General features: G+C 37.9%; 1 pseudogene; it reads left to right on the forward strand.

Annotated features, from left to right (window-relative positions):
• The first annotated feature begins 12,032 nt into the window (after nt 1–12,032).
• On the forward strand, nt 12,033–12,146 carry LOC112915890 (U6 spliceosomal RNA; annotated as a pseudogene).
• The last annotated feature ends 989 nt before the right edge of the window (nt 12,147–13,135 follow it).

The following is a 13,135-nucleotide window of genomic DNA, read 5'->3' on the forward strand; positions in this document are numbered from 1 at the left end:
GTGAAAATAACTATATGCTTAAAACAGAAACCATGATTTGATACAGAGAAAATAACATTTGAGCTGAGAGTAGGATTTCATCAGAAGGAAAAGGAAGATCATTCTAGCCATCATAAGCTGTATGTGTAGGGATAGGCATGAAGGGCCAAGTGCCTTGGGAAATGCTGATGGCTTGGTGCAGCTAGAATAGAATGTTGAGAGAGGAGAAAGAGCATCTCTTGTTGCCCACTTGAAAGAGCTAGATAATTTGCTTAGTCTTTGATTTCAACACTTTTGCCATTGACTTCCTTCTTTTTCCATTGCCTTTCTTCTTGACTCTTCATATACTTTTTTCACAAAATCTTTACAGTGACTACATTTAAAAAAACATAAAATATGATCACTGAGATTTAAAAAATATGACCAAATGCCTTACAGTAGATTCAAGGACTTGACAAGGCAAGAAGAAAAAGAGATATTCTATTAATTAGGCCAAAAGTCATTTCTAAAATCAAGTGTCAAATAAAGCCCTGAATATCCTAGATGATCTAGAAAAAAAAAGATGTTAAGTGCCACGCATAATTAAAAATTTTAATTTCTGAGTGTCAAACCCACTCATGAGGTTGGAAAATCCCTACAGTTATCTAGGGCATTTGAATATACCACAACCCATGGGGAAACCCCTAAGGAACAGCAAATTAATTTTAGAAGAACAAGGGTTTTCTGAGTTGATGTTTAAAGATGCTAATGTAATTTGTTTTAGGTTGAAAGGCTGGCAATTTATTTCAGAAGGCAGTGTGCTGATATGTAAAATCTAAAATAAAATACAAAGGAAAATTCTAAGATTGTCCAGAACATTCTGGGCAACTTGGGAAGTCATGCATGCACTTACTAAAAATAGGAGGAGTATAAAATCTAAAGCCATGAGATATGTTTTCTACCAAAGGATAGCAAAATAATAATGGAAAAATATTAATTTTATCTAGCTCTAACAAGAGCAGAACCTACTATAGAAGTAAAAAGGCTAAATCATGAAAGGTAATCATGTCTGGCACAACAAGTCAAGGCCTGTAGGAATACAGCAAGTAAATGCTTGTGTCACTTGTTTATCATTCAAGAGCAAAACCATTTAGGGAAATAAATTTGACATAGTAGTATGTGGTGGATAAGGCTGATAAAAATACTATTTTACACATGGAAATAATAATAATAATGAAAGATAGCATGAGTTAGAAGTTAGACCTGACATATAGATTTTTACAGAGGCCCAAATGCCTAATGATTTCAGGGAACATAATGGAGATGGAGAGAAGAGTGGGGGAGTGGGGAAGAAGGCCAGAGAGATAGAGCAGATGTTATTCTTCCCTCCAAATGGCTACAACATTGAGAAATGAGGTCTTTGTTTCTTCTGTTGCAATCTGGGGGGCCTGTGTCTATAGTGGAAGTGCTTTTATCTGGGTGGGCCAATGACCATGGTAAAAGGACTGCCATGTGGCTTCTGAGAGTAGGTCATAAAAATGGTGCAGTTTCCACCTGGTTGTCTTGGGACAATCTGCGGTGGGACTCTGAGCCTCCATAGAAGATGCTTGAGGCCACCATGCTGTGGGGAAGCCCAGGCCACATGAAGATGCTACATGCAGATTATCTAAGGACCTCCAGCTGAGGTTCCTGACAACAGCCAGCATCAACTGTCAGGCATGTAAATGAAGATGTTTCCAGATGATTTCCACTCCCAGGCTTCAAGTCCTTCCAGCTGAGGCCTCATCATGGAGCCCATACAGCTGTCCCTGCCATTCCATTTCTAAGTCATGGACCCACAAAATCTACGATTGTAATATCTGGTTATTTTTAGGCACTAAGTTTTGGAATAAATCTGTTATGAATTAATACATAACAAAAACAAGAAAAAAAGAGAAAATAACATTTATATTAAAAATATTGAGCTTGAACATTCCTGTACTCAGGTCCTTGGCAACCTATATCTAGAAGTGGTCTTGATAGATCATGAGATCTAAGTATCTTGAATTCAATTAATTATTTTGCCAAGCTCCCTCCAGCATTGTATGAGTTACCACCAACACTTGGATTTATCATAATAGTAAATTGTATGAAAATGGTTAATTTGGGGAAATATCTCAATATCACTATACTTTGTACAACAATATTTAATGAAGTATCTTTTAATACAGTAAAATCTAAACGTCCCTATGGGAACAGATGGATAATATGCTGTTTGTTCATATAGGCAGATACTACATAGCAGTTAAGATGAATGAACTAGATCTACACACATCAATATGATTGATCCCAGAAACATAATGTTGGAAAAAAGCAAACTGCAAGAGAATACATAATGTGATAATATTGATTTGTATTTAAAAATAGGAACAACACAACACCTCTATAGTTTAATCATTCCAAAAATCTTTACGGTGCCTGCTAGGCTCTATCCTGGGAACTGAGGATGCAATATTGGAAAGAAAGCATAAATACATAGATCTCAGTCCCCCAGAGTGTGCATGGTTGGTAGATATAGCAAAAAAACAAAAACAAAAACAAAAAAAGTGTGTAGTGATGATACCAGCTTCAGATTAGTGGTTCCTTCTGAGGAAGGAGGAATAAAGAAGGGATAGGTAGAAGCTACCATCTTTATGGAAGAGCATAACTTTGTTTCATTACTTTAAAGATTTTGAAACAAAGAAAATGTCCACATCTGTGAAATTTTGGTAGCAGTTATATGTTATCTTTTGTGCTCTTCTGTTTGAAATGTAACATAATTTTACATGCAAATTTAAATCTATTGATAGAGTATAACAGAGCAGCTGCTCTTCAGGGATGGGGGAAATATCTATCTTAATCAATATGTCGCCTACATGGATACACACTTGAAGTTTAAAATGTATCAGTGTAGTTAGGTCTTGAACTAAAAGAAAGCAGTCTGATATATTAGAAAGAATTTATGTAGGCTTTGGATCCAGGTAAGCCTTAATGAAAAGTCTATTTTCTCTACTTCCTAATGTCAGTGAGTAAAATATTTGACCGTCTAGGAACTGTTTCCTCATCTCAAGATAGTTGCAATAAAATTTAAAGTTACCTCAGTAGGTTGTTGTTTGAATCAGAGATAAAATCGACAAGAAGCTAACATTTATTGAATGCTGGTATGTGGCAGGCACTGTTCTACTTGCTTTATAAGACTTAGCTCTGTGACTCCCAAACTGTGTACCAGTGGATCATTGTAGCAAACTCACAGAGGCTCTGAGGAATTTCAAATGTTTAAGAGACATAGTGTGGGACCTGAAAACTGTTGGACACTGTGGTAACTTCTAGCTCAGGCTGTTTCAAATTCAACCTTAGATTATATATATTCCTTGCAATCATATTTTATCTTTGCAGTACTGTTTTAAAAAAAGATATATGTTCTATACTTTCCAGTGGCTATTCCTATAAGTTGTTAGGACACAAATACTTACTGGTTGTTTGGAAATAGTTACTTAAAACTTTTTTTAAAAAGATTTTATTTATTTACTCATCACACACACACATACACAGAGACAGAGAGAGAGAGAGAGAGAGAGGCAGAGACACAGGCAGAGGGAGAAGCAGGCTCCATGCAGGGAGCCTGATGTGGGACTTGATCCCAGGACTCCAAGATCATGCCCTGGGCTGAAGGGCAGCCCTAAACCTCTGAGCCTCCTGGGCTGCCCTGGAAATAGTTACTTAAGAGATAAGACTATTTGGTATTTCATTTGGTTTAGGGACACAGGGAAAGGAATTATGGAGACACTTAGCTTAGGGATCTGTGAACAAGGAAGGTTTGGGACCCTCTGCATATTTAATCTTCATATCAACCAAACGACATAAGTCCTATTATAACCACTTTACAGAAACTAAGACACAAAAAAGAGATTTACTACTTTGCCCACAGAGCTAAAAAGAATATTTTGCAGGATTTGAACTGAGTCAGTCTGACTTCAAATCTCACCCCGGAAACCAGAGCACTCTACGGTTTCTATGTATATAACTATGTAAATACCGTGACAGTGCCGAATACATTACACTGTAGAGACATGTTCTGAGAGGAATTAAATTTTTGAACAGAATATTGGAAGTATGTGTTTCAAGCTGGAGCTGGAAAGAACTTCATAAATTTTTGTACAAGGAGAAAACTAAAGCCCTGATGAGTCTCCAAGACAAACACACCTTGTCATTGGGAGCAGCAGAATAAAAACCTAGTTTTTATTCCCAGTTGTGATACACCTGTGTAAAACTGATGACATTGCATTCAAGAGTGGCCATCAAAATTAGGATATGCTTATCATGCCATAAGAAGACACAGAAAAAAAAAAAAAAAGAAGAAGACACAGAAAAATAATCACCCCAATTTGGAGGGCGGTGGCATGGCAGGTATCTTTGTAGCTGATAAGAATCGATAGATAAAAGTCAGGTCTTTTTCCACTGAACTCAGGGGATTTACAATGTTTATTTCAAGCACTTACTAGAGCAACTGTTCCCATTGGACAGTCAAGTAACTCTCCCTACCAGGCTGTAATCTGAGCTCTGTGCTTCCACAATCTATGAAATACTTCCTTCCTTTGTGTTCCACAGCAGACAACGTAATACTCATTTGTTTTCTTGTCTGGTTTCCTCTGCAGCTGAGGGCTCTCGAGGGCAGACACTGTGCCTTTTGCCTCAGTCAGGATTTCCAGTGTCAGTCAAGCACAGTGCCTGGTATACAGTACATGCTGAAAAGATGTTTGCTGAGTGAATTTGTAAGAAATATACATTGGCAGAAAGTTGTACATGAGCTATGACATCATCTATTCAATCAATCCAAACACAAATTTGTCTCCAATCACAGACACCTGGTTTGGACTTCATATAAGTAAGAAATGTTTATTATATTAAACTACTGAGATTATGGAGCTTCTTTGTTACACAGGCATCTGTTAGCCTAATACATCTCTTCATTAGCCTGAAATAACCATCTGTTATCTCTAAAACAAAATTTTATCAAGAGGTGGGCCTCTCCTTATATATTCAAGATCACTTGATTTTTGTTTATTTTTGAGAGAGAGAGAGAGTACATGAATACAAGTAATGGGAGGGAAGAGCAGAGGAAGAGAGAGAATCCCAAGCAGGCTCCTCACCCAGCTCAGAGCCCTATTTCATGACTGTCAGATCATGACCTGAGTCAAAATCAGGAGCTGGATACTTAACTGACTGAGCCAACCAGGTGCCTTTATCCAGGCTCACCTGTAACTCTTAGGTAGATTCCCTCTGCTTTGGCCACTGGTGACATACACACATTATATTAGCACTTTGAGAACTCACCATTGTATTTCCATGTCTTTGCCTTTATTCACTATATTCACATTACTTGGAATATTTGTTCTTTTTACCTATCTGAATCCTCTCTTTTCCTCATTATTTAGTTTAGGCTTATCTCTTTTGCTATGCCTTTTCTAAAAGTTCTAGACTCTACTGATGCTCTTCCTTTGAACCTTAACAGCATGGCAACTCTGGAATGTACCATCTGGCTCATGACTAGACTATCTTACTTTATTCTTATGTGTTAGTCTAGTCTCCCTAGATAGATTCCAAGATCTCTGAGTATAGGCTCAGTCATTGCAGCATCACAGGATCTAGCAGATTCCTAAGCAAATGGTAGTCATTCATTATTTCATGATTCATTTGCTCCCTGATTGCCTCATATATTGCTTAATTTCAATTTACTCAACAAACTCTCAATCTGATCAGATAGTAGTATTTCATGAAGTACTAAGCACAAGCAGAAGTTAGTGATATCAAAGAGGAAGGGAGGAATCATTTCTTGGGTACCAGGATTTAGATCATGCGTCAAAACAGATGAAGAAAAGAAATTCAAGTGGGTGGAAGTTCAGTCATAGTTCACAGTCAAGTACGGGAAGGTCAGTAGTTTAAGGAAGTATAAGAGCCAAAATACCAGACTAAAAGGAGCTGAAGCTTGGAGTGAATTGAACTAAACTGCTCATGTACCACTGATGCCCATTTGAATACGTCCAGGATTTTTTTTTTCCCAGTTCCAGTATTAGAGCAGTACATGGTAGCGGTTGCTTGTATGGTATATCTTTCCATACACATGTTATAGTTGCAGTCTTGGCATTAATGAAATATCTGCAGTGACAGTGATGGTTGGAATCTCCCTGGGATTATGAGATATGTATGGGTGTGATATTGTAGTATGGCAATGACATACTGTTTCCTAACATCCTAGAATCTATTACCCTGATGCAATTGTTGATTTATTGTAGTTTACAAGGCTAAATAAGGCATAAATCTCAGGAAACCATTTGAATATCTTCTGTGGAATACCAAGGAACCATTTTACCTGAATATGTCTTTCTCCCCAAATAAAGAGAATTAAAGAACTGTCCTTTCTTTCTCATAGAGGAAATCTAAATTGTCTAGAAAGAATCAGCATTAGTATGTCTTGGAAAGTATGAAGAGTGATATTTGTTGTGTTGTATTTTTGGGTACAGCATTTTCATTGTACTGGGAGAAGAGATCATTCTTGGATTAAGGACACATTATGGAAAATAGGCAAAACCAAATATTAAATCACAAATCACAGATTTGTAATTGTAATCTATTTTTAACTTTTTTTCTTTTCTTGGTTTGTTCCCCTATGGGATGAAAGAGATGTTTCCTATGTTGCTTAGCCTTTTGCTTCACCATAGGCTTAAACTCCACCTTCCACTCCCACCCCAAGACAATACATATTTATCTACATGGTGGGTTGTGTTAGTCTTCCCCCAAAATGGGCGAATTATGCCTATTTGATGGAAACAAACTGAATTATTGAACTTATTCTTGGGGAACTAACGCTTTTAATTTTCTGTGATAGGTCTCATAATTTTATATTAAACACCTATGATAACATCAGTAATTTCATTCAATCAGTTGAACAAAAGGAATATTGAGAGAACAATTTGTCCTCTCTTTGCCTTCAAGTACACTTAAGCCACGCAGTTTTCACATTCTTATGTAAAAGTTCAGGCCATTTTCACTTGCTCCATTCTCAAGGGCAGTGTAGCAACATGTTTGCCCTTGTTTGAATAAAAACCAACTCATCTTAATGAGTGCTGTAGAAGCCTTTTAGGTAAAAGACTTGAGCAATAGACATTTCTACAAGGCAAAAGGGGCCTCAGTGACCCTTGACCTGAATACAAACAGGCTCATTAAGTGTCTTACCTCAAAATGCCATAAGCCGTAACTAACCAATGGACTACTTACAACCAGGCAGAGTTACCAAAAAAGGGAAAATTGCACACATCCCCATACTTCCTCACTCCACCCTGTAACTAGAGCCCCTCACCACCACCTCATGGTGGACAGTCTCTCCCTTGCTATCCTGCCCATGCTGCTGACCCCCACCCAATTGGAATGCACCATAGAAGCAAATCTCAAAGAGGGAAAATGTCAGAGCTGTGAATGAGGACGGTGACTAGAAACGAATGTTACAGTTGTTCTCTTCTGCTGTTTTCATAACCATCAATGTAGCCCTTAGAGGGATGCACATCATAAAAATAGAGATTTATGTGAGTAAAGGATACAGATAGATATCTTAAAATGACTTTATTATTGCAGTTATATTAAAGATTTTTCTTAGGTCTTCAGATCATTAAAAAAACTCATTCAAAGGAGGTGTCTCATTCAAATAATAGTTACATGTGTGAAAAATATTGACACTGTAGAGATTTTTTTTTCTTTTAATTCACGAGAGACAGAGAGAGGAAGAGACATAGGCAGAGGGAGAAGCAGGCTCCCTGCGGGGAGCCTGATGCGGGACCCAATCCCAGGACCCCGAGATCATGACCGGAGCCAAAGGCAGATGCTCAACTACTGAGCCACCCAGGTGCCCAAATATTGACATTGTAAAGCACCTTCAATACTATCGGCATTGATGATTTTGTTGTCACTTCCCGACCACTGCAGTTGAAGCACAAGAGAGCAAGAACACCTGTCTCCGGGGGTCCCAAACAGATAAGGTTTGGCCACCTGCCACTAACAAAATCCAAAAGCAGAAAAACCAGTGAAACCAGAAAGGAATTTATTTCACTGAGGTCAACACCAGGAAGACAATGGATTAACTCCTCAAAGGCTGTCTCCAAAGTGCCAAAAATACTTCCAGGTTTATATAAGGAAAACGTGCGACAAAAGCCAGTGGGTACATCAAGTGGGGAGTGAAGGTCAAATTGATCATTGTCTCAGGGTCAGTCACATGGGGTCTTGCTGGGTCAGGGCAGTCTTACGCTTAAGGGGGTAGTTTCAGTTCCCATTAGGAGGTGCTTTGCCCTCATGGTCTTTTGCCTGCGTTCAGAGAAAAGCTGGAAAGAAGAACTTAATCAATTAGAAAGTACAGACCGAGGTCAAAATGGAAGCAGTTGAAGTCCTCTTTCACCACCTCTAAATATTCCAGTTATTTTATATCTTTAAGTTTTTAATGATTGATTTCAAAAATAGGTGTCTTTCCCAGTTTGGTTCACGAGGTTAAGCTCCATCTAGAAGTCATTAAGCTTCTAGAACATGCCTAAACTATGAAACTTTGAACATCTAAAAGAAATTGAGAGTCTATTACATATTTTGCCAAATGATGGTTTCAAGGTGTCTAGTCTGTGAAGAATGATGGCAAAAGTGGCAAAAACAATTACAGTGAAAAAAAAATGAATGAGAGGAAAAGTAGCTACTTCTGTTTGTGGACAATGGCTATTATGGGACTGCAGATGTTTAAGGGCAGCCAGGAGAATATGTCTGGAACGTGTTAAGAGTTAGGAGTGGAGATGCCAATTTCACAGGCATCTGTGTTCTGTCAAAGGTTTGTAGTGGGTAAGTTTACTGTGATTTTTGTTTTTCAGTCTCTAACTCACTGCTCAGCTCTGCCCAACTGATTTCATCTGAATCATTTGAATTTTTTTCTTTCTAGTAAGCTACGTTACACTTGTCATGGGCTGGGGTCACATGAAGCATTGGGGTTAGGGAGAGAGAAAAGGAAAAAGCTTTTGTCTGTTTCCAGTACTCCTCTAGGAATAAGAGACAATGGGGAGAAAAGGATGCCCGATGAGGTACTTGTATGACAAAGCCATGATGAATTGTCATTCACACAGAAACCTTGGGGAAACATGAGCCAAGTCTCCTTATTAAATCGTGCCTGATGTTGGATACCCTCTGTTGCTACTGTGTTATCACAGCTAGTTCAACATTCAGGATTCCTTTAGGAAATATTTGAGAATCCACTACAAGCATTCTCTGATGATACAGTCAGCTCGGGGAAAGACATCTGAGCTTTAATCAAGAAATGCATGTGGGGGAAAATTTCTGGTATCTTGTTGAATAGACAAGGGTAACATATTCTCCTTTCAAATACGTTTTCAATGACATCAAGTAGATTTAAAGAGATTTATAACAATGGGATTGGCATGACAGTAGACTTCCTTAACCCATTCTTTTATGGAGATCTTTATGTAATAAAATGCCTGTTTATGGGCTCAGCGCAATCATTTTTTGGAACATGTTCCTGTATTTCAGAGCACTGCATCATTTAGAAAAGTATTTGTTTTAATCCTTCCTGATACAAACTTAATTCACTTTGGTGCTCAAGAGTGAAAGTAAGTATAGTTACATGCTCCTTTGTGCTTGCCTCACCAAACTTCCATCTGAAACCAACCAACCAAGATTTCTTGAATCTTAATGGTAAGCAAGCAGAGAAGTTCAAATGAAGTGTATGAACATCTTTCCACAAATGCACATCTGTACTGGATTTGTTTATCTCTGAGTAGTGTGATGACAACAGTATGTCTTTGTGGGGTTTCCTGGGTAGAGGATTGTAAGTTTGCACAAACAAGGAGTGCACTGTGCCTTGGGGAGATTTTACCTTGTTGCACTGCTGTTTATATAGTTTTGATTATGGCATCTTCCTCTTCAAAGTGTCAGGAGGTCCTTCTTGCCTAAAAGAACTGCGGTCAGTTTGAAAATAAAACAGGTCTTAATTCATTTGCCTTTCATTTCTTTTACTCCTAATCTATACTACAAACCAATCAATCTTCTCACAAAAAATTTCAACATCTCAAGTTCAATGTCTCCTATGCTTCAATCCATAACTCCTTAGAGAGTTCCTAAGCTTGCCACAAAACTACAAAAACATATATCACAAACAGTACAAGCCAGTATGCCTCAAACTTTAAAAGCTGATGACAATTTACTTTAGGAGACTATGCTGAAATAAGAATTGTAGGATGTGTAGAAGTTCATGTTTGATTTTTGTGTTGATGTTAGGATGATATATGGACAAAGAGGATAATCCAAATCAGAGATCTGCAAACACACTACAGACATTTGATAACAGTGGTTACTTTTCTGTGTCCACTTGACTGGGCTAAGGGATGCTCAGAGAACTGGTAAAATGCTATTTCTGGTTGTATCTGTGTGTGTGTCTGGAAGAAATTAGCATTTGAATTGGTAGCCTGAATAAAGAAGATAGCCTGTCACCAATGTGGGTAGGCATCATCTAACCCTTGAAGGGCCTGAATAGATTAAAAAAAAAAAAGTGTTGGAAGGATGAATTTGCTTTTTGCTTAAAGTAGGACATCCATCTTCTCCTATCCTCAGACTTTAGTGCTCCAATTTCTTGGGCCTTCAGACTTAGATCGGGATTTATGTCACTGGCTTCTCTGGTTCTCAGGCCTTTGGATTTGGACTGGAACTACACCATTCGTTGTCCCTGGGTCCCCAGCTTGCTGACAGCATGTTGTGGGATGACTCAACCTACATAATTGTGTAAGCCAATCTCTCATACTAAATCTCCATAACATATCCTATTGGTTCTATTTCTCTGGAGAATCCTAATTCAGTTATTACTTACTAAAATAATACTTTAAGATCCTATAGCCATATGAAGCTCCTATAAGAATTATTAAGCAATTGGCCATTTATTTAACTTTTATATCATTTATATGCATTTTTATATGCATTTAAGTAAGTGCATATTACTATTAGAAGTCAAATAGAGACCTATGTAGAATATTGAAAGACACAGATTCTCTCTTTGAATTTAAGACTTCATTTTGGATCAAAAGTTGAGTAGTAAAATGTCTCATTGGTATGTCTCTTGAAAGTTTTCTCTCCACTCTTGTTTCTAGTTGGATAAAATGAATGTACTAATGATCAATACAGTGCTTAATGTGTGGCAGCTAAGAAAGGACTCTCGGCATAGCATATGGAATTGTTGAATCACTAGATTGTACACCTGAAACTAATGTAACATTATGTATAAATTCTACTTCAACAATAAAAAAGGGGGCCCTTAGTACACAATGTATATAGTGGCAGGAAGAATTATGTCCCTCTCCCCTCAAAGATGCCTGCCTCCTAAGCCCTGGAACTTTTGATTCTGCTGCTTTACATGGCTTAAGGAACTTTATAGAGGTGAAATTAATTTGAAGGAAACCTGAACCAAGGAGAGAAATCTGGATTATCCAGATGGAAACAATCTAATCTGTTGTGTCTTTCTCTCAAAGCAGAGAAACTTTCCCAGCTCTGGTCAGAGATGTGTCCACAAAAGGAGAGTCAGAGAGTCCTAGGGTGAGGATCCTATCTGCTGTTCCAGGCTTTGGAGACAAAAAGAAGTCAGAGCTGAGGAATGTGGAGACTAGAGAACCTGGAAATGGAACAGAGTATTGGTGAGTTGAAATTGGTTCAATAATTTCGTGATGTTAATGTGTACAACAACTCATGGGCTACTTGTTTGAAATACATCTCACAGGCCTGACCTTAGCCATTCTGATTCATTATATCTAGTGTGGGATTCTTTATACCTAGTCCGAAAGTTAACTCCGTTTGGACAACGATTTATAAAGATGAATTAAAAAATCCATTTTAGCTTGATTTTATTAAGAGTAAGTTGCCATATTTAACATATAATTTCGTAGTCTTCTTTCCCATATTTATATTATAGAATCAAGGAAAAGTGACATATCCATAAAGGTATTAAATTTTACTGCAGTTAAGTTAGTCAGCTTGTGCTCCCTTTGGCAGCACATGTATTAAAATTGGAACAATACAGAGAAGATTAGCATGGCCCCTGCACAAGGAGGACACACAAATTCACGATATTAGCTTGATAGCATCTTTCTAGAAATTCACAAATTTTTAACTTCAGTTTTTGAAAACTTCACCGTGGGTCCTGATCAGAAGGATCAGGAATGTCTTCTTCCAGGGCATTTATTATTCATGTTTATTATACATGTTTATTTATTTATATATGTGTGTTTTCCATGCTTTTCTGTAAATTTCATTAAGGTGGGCAACATGGGTACCTTATTCACATCAACTAGCAAAAGTCCAGACCCCATTAATTAAGAAGCACTTTCTTTTCAGGTAAATGACAAATGCACAAGTGTAGTTAATGGTAGCAGAGGTGCAGGGCAGGGGTAGATTGAAGAAATATTTAGGAATTAAAATGAGCAGATTTAACAATCTGATAAAGGATTGCAGGAAAACGTTTTTCAGCTTCAAGCTTAAGTTGTTGGATGGACATATCCCCATCAAGGAAGAAACACATTTGGTGGAAGATGAATTTAGTTTTGAAGAACATGTGTTTGAAATGTCTGTAGGAGCTAATAATCTAGTGAATAACTACAGATACATATGACTTGACAATGCTCAGGTGTGCCAGAGTGCCCCCACCTCCATGTCTGCGCTCTCATTCTTAGAACTGATAAGGGGGATCCCTGGGTGGCGCAGCGGTTTGGCGCCTGCCTTTGGCCCAGGGCGCGATCCTGGAGACCCGGGATCGAATCCCACATCAGGCTCCCAGTGCATGGAGCCTGCTTCTCCCTCTGCCTGTGTCTCTGCCTCTCTCTCTCTCTCTCTCTCTCTCTCTGTGACTATCATAAATAAATAAATTAAAAAAAATTAAAAAAAAAAAAAGAACTGATAAGTATTATTTTATATGGCAAAGGGACTTTGCACAGATGATGGAAGTTAATCTTAAGAATGGTTGGGATAGGTATTCTGCATTTTCTAGGTGGGCCCAATCTAATCACATGCATTCTTTTTTTTTTTTTTTTTAAGATTTTATTTATTTATTCATTCATGAGAGACACACAGAGAGAGGCAGAGA

Source organism: Vulpes vulpes, chromosome 7, assembly GCF_048418805.1.
Source record: "Vulpes vulpes isolate BD-2025 chromosome 7, VulVul3, whole genome shotgun sequence".
Classification (NCBI taxonomy): Eukaryota; Metazoa; Chordata; class Mammalia; order Carnivora; family Canidae; genus Vulpes; species Vulpes vulpes.